The sequence below is a fragment of the Arachis ipaensis genome, chromosome B10 (assembly GCF_000816755.2).
Source record: "Arachis ipaensis cultivar K30076 chromosome B10, Araip1.1, whole genome shotgun sequence".
NCBI lineage: Eukaryota > Viridiplantae > Streptophyta > Magnoliopsida > Fabales > Fabaceae > Arachis > Arachis ipaensis.
Genome location: NC_029794.2, coordinates 126,561,849 through 126,572,657, shown reverse-complemented (window position 1 = coordinate 126,572,657; position 10,809 = coordinate 126,561,849).

Here is a 10,809-nt window from a genome sequence, read left to right as displayed (position 1 = left end):
GAAAGAAATTTTACACAGCATCTTATGGTGTAAGATAGCTCATGAACTGTAGAAGGCTTTAAAGCACAAGTTTGATCAGGAAGACATGTTTCACATTGCTAAATTAGAAGAAGTGATTTTTTTAACTAAGCAAGATGATGGCTCAATCACCTCATATTTCACAAAATTAAAAGGCTTATGGGAATAATTAGATGAATTCCAACTGCTAACGACGTGCGATTGCAAAGACACGTGCACATGTAGTTTGGGAATTGCAAGAACATATAGGCAACAAGGCCACGTAGTGCGATTGTTAAGAGGACTAAATGATGAATACACAACTGTTAGGTCTTAAATTATGCTGGTGAAGACTTTTCCATATCTGAACACAGCCTATTCACTACTGTTACAATAGGAGAGACAATTAAACCACTCCAATTCAAGTGAATGCAAGTTACTAGTGAATGTTATCACCAATGCTGCTACAAATACTGCTACAAATAGTAGAATAGCTATGGAAGACAAGATGAAATGAGAGGACAAGGACGAGGGAGAGGAACAAGAAGAAGAGGACAAGTGAGAAAGTGTTCCCACTGTGACCGAACGGGACATCTAGTTGATACATGCTATTACAAACATGAATTCCCTCCCCACTTCAAGCAAAATTCTAACACAGGAAGACTCAATAGCGTGCTAACTGATGATACATTGAAGAACATAAGTGAACCTCAATTGGAAGATAACTTGTTTTCCAAAGAACAGAAACAAGCCTTACTTGAAATATTTCAGCATCATAGTGAAAGACAAGTTCAAAATGAGAATGTGGCTAATGTGGTACAGGCACCCTCATAAGGTATCTATCAAATTTTTTCACTATCAACCCATGCGTTGAAGTATACGGACTAGATTTTAGATACTGGTGCAAGTGCTCATATTTCTTGTTCTTTAAAATTATTTAACAGTTTTTAACGAATAAATCCAGTAATACTTTAACTACCAGATAGTTCAAGAGTTGTTACCACGATTAATGGAATAATTTCATTCTCAAAAGATTTCTATCTGATAAATGTTCTTTTCGTACCATATTTTTCTTTCAATCTTATCTCAGTATCTAAAACCTCTAACACTATACTCTTTCCTACTAGTTTTTTTTTTTATGAAATTCGTTATGAAATTCACGAACACAGAAACTTGAGGATGCTTGACACTGCTAAACTTCAAATAGATCTGTATATACTAAAAATTGGTAGCATCACCCCACATACAACACACACAAATAATTGCTGAAGATCATCTTTTGGCAAGTGCATTAACTAGTGAGATAGATTTAGGTGCACTATGATATATTAGATTAGGTCATATTTCACAACTTTCTTTTCTATAAATAGAAATATGTCCCTTGTGAATAGGGGTGAAAATGTGTCGAGTCGAGTCAAGCTTTGGCTTTGACGAGCCCGACCCATGTTGTAATTAGATGGCCCAAGTCTAGGCCTGTTACCTCTCATAGACTTTTTTTCAGGCTCAAGCTCGGCCTGTTTAAAACCCGACAAGCCCACGAGCCTATTTAAAAAAGCATGTTTCGTGAATTAAAATCCAGAAAACAATAAACTTAAAAAATCTAAATTGACATTAAATAGTGCATAGATTAGGCTATAATGGATTGACCCAGATTAAGAGATTGAGGAATTGGTTGGTGTTTGACATAGTCGAGAAGGAATTGATGTTTAAGAACTCTTGAAGGGTAAGGAAGTTTGTAGTCATTGTGAAAGAGATAGACGAAGCTAAGAGTGAAACAAATGGGTATGGCTTAGGCTTGAATTGGGAATAGGGTGTTAAATTGATATTGGAAAATAGCAAAATGAATGGTAAGAGGTCGGTTGAATCTGAGGGAGCGTATATGAAGATTTCAGAGCGAATTTTCGAGAGCAAAAATTTTTGTTGGGGGTAGGATGTAAACCCTGAGTAATTAGTAAATAATTAACCAATAAATTAATTATAATTTAAAAAAATAGAAAATTAAATATTATAGTTTCATGAAGTAAAAATAATTTAAATATAAATTTTGACACTAATTTTAAAGATTTTGGCCTAAACCCGAACCAACGGACCGAACCGGTCGAATTGGGCCCAAAACCCACTTATATAAGCTTGATTATGAACCCAATTGCCTATTGTTTCAATGAAAGCACGTAGAAGAGGGAAAAACATGTTGAAAGCTAACCCTAACGTCCCCAAAGATTCAATCGTCCGTAACTTTCAATTCGGAGTTCCGATTGATGAGCAGTCAGCGGCCACGCGTTCGTCTCGAAATTCTCTATAAAACTCACCAAAAAATTTGGTAAGGGAATCACGTTTTCTCACCTACTTCTCCCCTCTTCAATTCGTAATTTTGAGATTTAGTATTGAGAGATTTTGTGATTTTAATAGTTTAGGGGTATTCTAGCGGTGGATAATCACCGGATTTTGTCTATTTGACTCGTGGGTAACGGTAAGAAAACCCTAACCCTTATGAATTAGTAATTTAGTGAGCTCAATATTGATTATTGTGATATTGTATAAATTAGATCGTGTATCTTATTGAATTGGAGTTAAATTGGTGGATATTGGAAGCTTGGAATTGAATCCTGGGAGTTAGGAATTCAATTGGTGAGGAGTTAGAGCTTTGGAGCTTGAGGAACGGTGGATAACTGAGGTGTTCGGGTTTAGGAAAGAATCGGCCAAGGTATAGTTTGGTTTCTTGTAGATAATATATAATGTTTCATGAAAACATAGGCTAGATGACCACAAGATAAGCTGTATGATATGGAAGGTTGAGGTTTAGTGACTCGTTGGAAATTATTGAGTGTGTGGTTGAAATGCATGATGATTGATTATTAATGATGGTGAATAATGATGATGAGAATGATTGATTATTGATGAATGGTATTGAATTATAATGACGAGCTTTGAAATGAATTATTGTTCCGAGGGTTACCTGAAACTGTAGGTCGATCTCGGACGAGATCTTCTGTGCTGGTCGGAGATGATGTGTCCGGCTGGTGGGTGACGGCCGGAGCTGTCGTGTCCGACGTGTTGATCTAGCTGCACGGCTGATCCTTTGTCATCGGAGGGTGGGGGGTACCTACAAGAGACTCCGATGCTTAAGTTAGCATGGGTATTAAGTAGGTTTTTAGTAGAATCAGAGTATGAGTTATACCTGGGTGCTCCAGTGTATTTATAATGGTGTAGAGTGATCTTTTTAGATAAGATAAGTTAGTTATCTTATCTTATCTTATCTTATCTTATCTTATCTTATCTTTTGGTGAGGTCAGATTATCTTCAAGGGAACTGCCTTTATCTCTTTAGGCTTGGATTGCCTTTGGATTTGGGTCGTGTTCCTCTATTTGGGCCCTTTACTTGGGCTTTCTTGTCGATTTGGCCGAGCTTTTTGCAAAGAGGTCGGATAGCTTGACCTGAAGAGATCGGTCGCTTTGTTACTGAACATCCCGAGTCGGATAACTCGACCCAGGGTGTGAACAGTGTCCCTGCTCGAGCTTGGTCTTTCTTTTTGAGGTTGAGTCCTAGTTCTTAAGACTTCGATCCTTCTCTGGTGAAGCCGAACTCGAGCATTTGTCGACTTCTTTTTGTAGAATCTTCCTTTTTTGAATGTGGAACGTTTTCTTCTGAAAGCGCGCGCTTTTATATTAGCGCCCTGTTCTTGGGAACGTGCGAGGGTTTAATACCTTCATTAATTAGTTTTAATTGCCCCGTTTCTCTTGGCTTTTTATTTTGAACTTTACACACAGAAACAATTTCTTTTCTTTTCATTTTTCTCTGTAACTTCCCCCTTTACTCTCTCGCTTTCTGTTTTTGCCTAAATTTTGCATTTCTTGCGTTGCGGCGTCATTTGGCGATTTCTGGGCGATTCCGTCTCTCCATCTTCAATCACCTTCAAAGCTTCCTCCTTTGTTCAGGTTGGTTTTTCTTTCTCTGCACTTCTTTCGTCGTTTTGATAGAGCTTCTTTTCTTTTCTCTTGAAGTCTGAATCTTTTCGTATCACTGTGCGCCTGCATTTTCACTGTTTGGGGGGGGGTTTCTCTTGCTTTTAAAATGGTCCCTTTGTTTTCTAGGGCTCATACTGCTTATTTTCTCGAAAATATTATTCCTTTTGTTATGCTGATAGCTTTTGCTGATGAACTCCGTGAAAAGATAACGAGTATTTCTTCGTGCTGTTTTGCTTATTCTGGGGGATTTCATTTCTCTGAAAAAGGTGGCTTCTTTGATGAATTCTTCTTGATATGTTTTGTTATTTTGCTTTTTGATAAGTTGAGACTGCGAATTTGGAAGGTAGCTATTTCGGTTTTGTTTGATTTGTAGCTTTCTGAGATGCTGCTTTTTTGAGAAAGGGTTTTTCTCTGCGAGCTTTAGTTTTGTAGATTTTCCTGAATCCTTGTTCTCTGACTGCCTCCAAAGGATGCCCCTGGGCCTTCTGTGTGGGTCCTGGAGCTTTCCTTTTGTTGTTTGTGTTGAGTCTGCAATCTGTTGTTTTTATTTGGCTGCTCGAGTTATCTGTCTGATCTTGAGTAATCGTAGTAATTCATCTTTTTCTTAGGTTGTAGGACTAGTTGGCCATGTCTTCTCGCAAAAATATTGTAGAGATGTCTTCTAAAGTTCCTGAGGGGATATCCGATTGGTTGGACTCCCTTGTCTTAATGTGTGTTTCTGTGGTGGATGCTGAGTTTTGTGTAGAGCTTAGAAAACATCATAGGGTTTGTGGTAGCGGTGCCCGGGAGAGGGATTATGAGCTTGTAGTGCCTGATTCTGATGAGAGGGTTTGTTTTCTAACCTCGGTCGCGGGGGAGCGTCCCTTCTTCTATGCCTATGAATATTTCTTCAGCCAGTTGGACATTACCTTTCCTTTTACTGCTTTTGAGACCGACTTATTGTGGTCATGTATCGTTGCCCCGTCCCAGCTTCATCCGAATTCCTGGGATTTTGTCAAGATCTTTCTGCTACTTTGTCAAGAGTTAGGTGTCATACCTTCTCAGGCTCTTTTCCTCTATCTTTTTGTTTCGGCCAAGCCCGGGGTTTCTTCCAAAAAGAAAGCTTCTTGGGTTTCTTTTAGATCTGCCCAGGGACATAAAGTTTTTGCCATGTATGATGAGTCCTTTAAGGATTTTAAGAACTATTTCTTTAAAGTTCGCGCTGTTGAGGGAGCCCGCCCCTTTTTCCTTGATGAGAATGATGAGCGTGCTTTTCCTCTAGAATGGCAACAGAATGTGACGGTGTCTCGTTATACTTGGGAGATGCTTGACGAGGTTGAGCGAGCTTTTGTAATTGTTCTTGAAGATATATGGGGGGAACCTCCCCACCTTGATACCAAAAAGTTTCTGGGGGACCTGTCCTAGTCCGAATTGTGTTGGGTACTGTCTGACTTATTTTTATCCTTGTTTTTAGCTTTGCTTCCTCTTTTTGTGATTGTAACCCATTATTGTGGTTGATTCTATTTTTTAGAGATGTCTAAAAATAATGACTCCATGAAGGCCTTCAAGAAGGCAAGGAAGGCTGCTGCTGCTAAAAACATGTCAGCCAAGGTGGCAGGAGAGGGATCTTCTCAGGTTCAGGTGAAGCCACCTGTGCCGAGTTCACCTGGGCCGAAGAGGGTGATCTCTACTCTCCGGGTTCGTCTGGCTGACCCTCCACAAACCTCAGCTGCTGCTTCTGGTGCTCCTCCTCCGAAAAAGCAAAAAACATCTGAGCCCTTTAACCTTGATGCCCCTGATTTTGATGCCATCGAGTTTTTCGACCAGCAGATTGCCCCCTATAGAGGTCTTTCAATAGATGATGTGTCCATTCTTCATCACCTGGAGTTCATAACTAGAAGCAGTGTGAAGATGGCTCATATGGGTGCGGCTCTTTTTCGAACTGCTCAGGGTATCCCGGTTCATGCTACAAAGTCTTTCATGATAGAGGCTAAGTCAGAGTTTGATAGAATAAAAGGTTTGAAGGAGGAGCTGGAGATAAAGTTGGCGAAGGTGAAGAAAGAATTAGATGGTGAAAAGGCTAGTTCTGTGGCCTTGGCGGCTTCTGTGAGGTTGGCTGAAGACACAGCGCTGAGGCACAAGGATAGATATGTTTCGGCCTACAGAGAGGTGGTGCGTCTCAGGGATGATTTGGAGACTGCCCGGGATGATTATTCCGAGCTCCAGGGTCACCTTGTGGGTAGCGTGACTGCTGCTTATGAGAATTTAAGGGAGCAGGTTCGGGTTCTGGCGCCCGAGCTCCTTCAGCCAGAATTGAGTCAGAACCTGACTGTCAGATCTTGAACCGGGAGGATGGGATAGTGGATGCTGTGCCCCTCCAGACTTGGCCTCCTTCGCCCCATGTTGATGCAGCTTCTGGGAAACCTTTGGATCCTCTTTAGTTATTCTTGATATATTTTGCGTATGGCCCTATCTGCGGTCTTTTGAACTGTTTATTTTTTGTAAATGGTATTTTGCTGACTGTTGACACTCTCTTGGTTGCTTGTTTAGCAACTTTATTTTGAAAAACAAAGCAATTTCCAAGCTTTTGGGGCTGATTTTGGTGGCCTCTGAAGCTTGCTGTTATTGTAGCTAGCAGTTTTTATATCATGTCTGTCTGCACTCGTCTTGGCACCTTTCTAGTTTTTTTTTTTGGGAGTGTTGGAACTTTTCGTTGTCTGACCTCTTTGGGTTGGCTTGGTTCTTTTGCCTGATGTCATTTCCATCAATTCGTTTTGTTTGGACTTTGTTCAGGTCTTTGTTAGGAATTTTCTTTGTATAACCCTGAGGTCGTCGATTTCATTGTCGGTTTTGTCCGAGCTGTTGTTGATAATCCTCTTTTTTGGACCCCTTTTTAGGTCTCTTTCATGGATTATTTTTGTAGCTTTATGTTTTGGACCGAATTCTTTGTGTCGGGTCCTTCTAAGTTATTTTGTAATCCTCTTTCTTTGACTTTGTTCAGGTCTCTTTCAGGGATTACTTTTTATAACTTTTATGTTTTGGGCCGACTTCGTCATGTCGGGCCCTTCTAAGTTATTTTTGTAATCCTCTTTCTTGGACCTTGTTCAAGTCTCTTTCAGGGATTACTTTGATAACTTTTATGTTTTGGGCCGACTTCGTCATGTCGGGCCCTTCTAAGTTATTTTTGTAATCCTCTTTCTTGGACCTTGTTCAGGTCTCTTTCAGGGATTACTTTGATAACTTTTATGTTTTGGGCCGACTTCGTCATGTCGGGCCCTTCTAAGTTATTTTGTAATCCTCTTTCTTGGACCTTGTTCAGGTCTCTTTCAGGGATTACTTTTATAACTTTTATGTTTTGGGCCGACTTCGTCATGTCGGGCCCTTCTAAGTTATTTTGTAATCCTCTTTCTTGGACCTTGTTCAGGTCTTTTTCAGGGATTACTTTTATAACTTTTATGTTTTGGGCCGACTTCGTCATGTCGAGCCCTTCTAAGTTAAAGTAATAATCTTTTATAGGGTTGGTCAGACCTCTTTCCAGGGTTTACTTATAACTTGGTTTGACTTGGTCCGACTTCTTAACGTCGGTCAGTCTTTAAGTTATTATTTAGCAATCCATTAAGACCTCGTCAGGTCTTTTATTCGGATCACTTTCGATAACTTCTTTCATTATTCTGTTTTCATCTTTGCCGATTTGTAGAAGGTGAGTTCAATCCTTTTTTAGTCGACCCTGAGATGAATTTGGTTTTCATCTCTGCTGGTCTTTATCGTGATCGTGCAGTGAATTTTATTTTCACTTTCTGCCGATCTGTTGCTTTATAATCGTGCGATGAATGTTTCAGATTTAATACATCTTGAAAACTTGTAGAACATCTAACATATTTTATTTAAAAGAAAATTCAAATATGTACATGTGGAGTTTTTATCCTTTTAAGTCGGATAATTTGTGGATCTCAACTTGGTGCCTCGTTAAAAAACCTTTTCAGGAAAAAGAGTACACCTTATGCTGAGATCCCTTACCACTCCTAGCTATAGTACCTTCTTAGGTTGCAGGCGTGCCATGAACTGGGAAGCTCTCGCCCCTCGAGTTCGGACAATCTGTAGTAGCCCTTCCCAAGTACTTCTATGACTCGGTAGGGTCCTTTCCAGTTTGCTGCCAGCTTTCCTTCTCCGGGTCGAGTTGTTCTGATATCATTTCGTATTAGGATAAGATCATTCTCAGCGAAACTTCTTGGCACTACCTTTTGATTATATCTGGAAGCCATTCGACGTTTTAGTGCTTCTTCCCTGATCCGAGCTCTTTCTTGGATTTCAGGAAGTAGGTCGAGCTCTTCCATTTGAAGTTGGGAGTTGGCTTCTTCATTGTAATAGACCACTCTAGGCGACCCTTCCTCGATCTCTACTGGGATCATTGCCTCCGTTTCGTATGCTAATCGGAAGGGTGATTCCTTTGTGGTGGAATGTGGCGTTGTTCGATATGCCCATAGGACTTGTGGGAGTTCTTCGGCCCAAGCTCCCTTTGCGTCTTGTAATCTCCATTTTAGCCCAGCCAATATGACTTTGTTGGCAGCTTCGGCTTGTCCATTGACTTGGGGATGTTCGATGGAAGTGAACTGGTGCTTTATGTTCAAGTCGGCTACTAATTTTCTGAAGCCTGCATCTGTGAATTGGGTGCCATTGTCTGTGGTGATGGAGTATGGAACCCCGAACCTTGTGACAATGTTCCTATATAGGAATTTTCGATTTCTTTGAGCAGTGGCGTTAGCTAGGGGTTCTGCCTCGATCCACTTTGTGAAATAGTCTACCCCTACTATGAGGAATTTAACTTGTCCCGATCCCTGAGGAAAGGGTCCAAAAAGGTCGAGTCCCCATTTTGCAAATGGCCAAGGTGAGGTTACGCTGATGAGCTCCTCTGGCGGGGCGATGTGAAAGTTGGCATGTTTTTGACATGGTGGACATGTCTTTACGAACTCTGTGGCCTCCTTTTGTAGAGTTGGCCAATAAAATCCTGCCCGAAGTACTTTTTTGGTGAGCGCTTGTGCTCCGAGATGATTGTCACAGATGCCACTGTGTATTTCTTCTAGAACTTCCTTCGTGTTGGAAGTCGGTACACATTTTAACAATGGTATTGAAATTCCTCTTTTGTATAGAGTATTATTTATAATAGTGTAGTATTGTGCCTCCCGTTTTAACCTTTTTGCCTCCTTCTCGCCTGTAGGAAGTGTTTCTGTTTTGAGGTAGTTAATTATAGGAGCCATCCATCCTTGATCTAGACCTGTTATGGCTAGGACTTTTTCCTCTTCTGAGATTGACGGGTTCTGTAGTATTTCCTGGATGAGGCTTCTATTGTTGTCTCCTGGTTTGGTGCTGGCTAGTTTTGAGAGTGTGTCAGCTCGGGCATTTTGTTCGCGGGGTATGTGGTAGATCTTATATTCCCGGAGTTATCCGAGCTGTTCCCTGGTTTTACCCAAGTACTTTTGCATAGTGGGGTCCTTGGCTTGGTAGCTCCCGGTTATTTGTGAAGTGATCACATGTGAGTCGCTGAAGATAATGAGTCTTTGAGCTCCGACCTCTTTAGCCAGCTTTAAACCAGCTAGTAGTGCCTCATATTCCGCCTGGTTGTTTGAGGCAGGGAACCCGAATTTGAGAGAGAGTTCGATTTAGGTTCCTTGATTACTTTCAATTATCACACCTGCGCCGCTTCCAGTCTTATTCGAGGAATCGTCCGCGTAGAGATTCCATTCCGTGGGGGTTTCCGGGGTGTCTGTAAATTCTGCAATAAAGTCGGCTAAGTATTGTGATTTGATGGCTGTCCGAGCTTCGTGTTGAAGGTCGAACTCGGACAACTCGACTGCCCATTGTAAGATTTTGCCCGCTAGATCTGTTTTCTGCAATATCCCTTTTATGGGCTGGTTGGTCCGAACCTTAATGGTGTGAGCTTGGAAGTACGGGCGAAGTCGTCAAGATGTTAGTATGAGAGCATAGGCAAATTTTTCTATTTTTTGGTAGTTTAGCTCGGATCCTTGTAATGCTTTACTGATGAAGTATATAGGTTGTTGCCCTCTGTCGTTTTCTCGAACTAGTGCTGAGGCTACTGCCTGACTTTCTACCGCGAGGTATAATATGAGTGGTTCTCCTTCTCGTGGCCGAGATAGGATAGGTGGCTGTCCTAGGAATCTTTTGAAATCTTGGAAGGCTTGTTCGCACTCCGTTGTCCATTCGAACCTCTTTCCTTTCCTTAGAGTAGCATAGAAGGGAAGAGATCTTATCACTGATCCCGCTAGGAATCTGGACAAGGCTGCCAATCTCCCGTTGAGTTGTTGTACCTCTTTGACACAAGTTGGGCTCTTCATGTTGAGTATGGCCTGACATTTATCCGGATTTGCCTCAATTCCTCTTTGTGTGAGCATAAAACCTAAGAACTTGCCAGCTTCTACCGCAAAGGTGCATTTTGCAGGATTGAGTCGCATGCCATGCTTCCTTATAGTGTCGAACACTTGGACCAGGTCGGACAATAATGTCTCTTCACTTTGTGTCTTTATCAACATGTTGTCCACATAGACTTCCATGACTTTTCCGATATGATCCGAAAAGACTTTATTCATTAGCCTTTGATAAGTAGCTCCCGCATTTTTAAGACCAAAAGGCATCACAATGTAGCAGTAGTTTGCTTTTGGTGTTAAAAATGAGGTTTTTTCTTGATCGGGTGGATGCATTGGGATTTGATTGTATCCGGAATATGCATCCATAAATGGGAGGTATTTATATCCGGAGGAGGCATCTACCAGAGCGTCGATACTTGGGAGTGGATAAGGGTCTTTTGGGCAGGCTTTGTTGAGATCAGTATAGTCGGTGCACATTCGCCACTTCC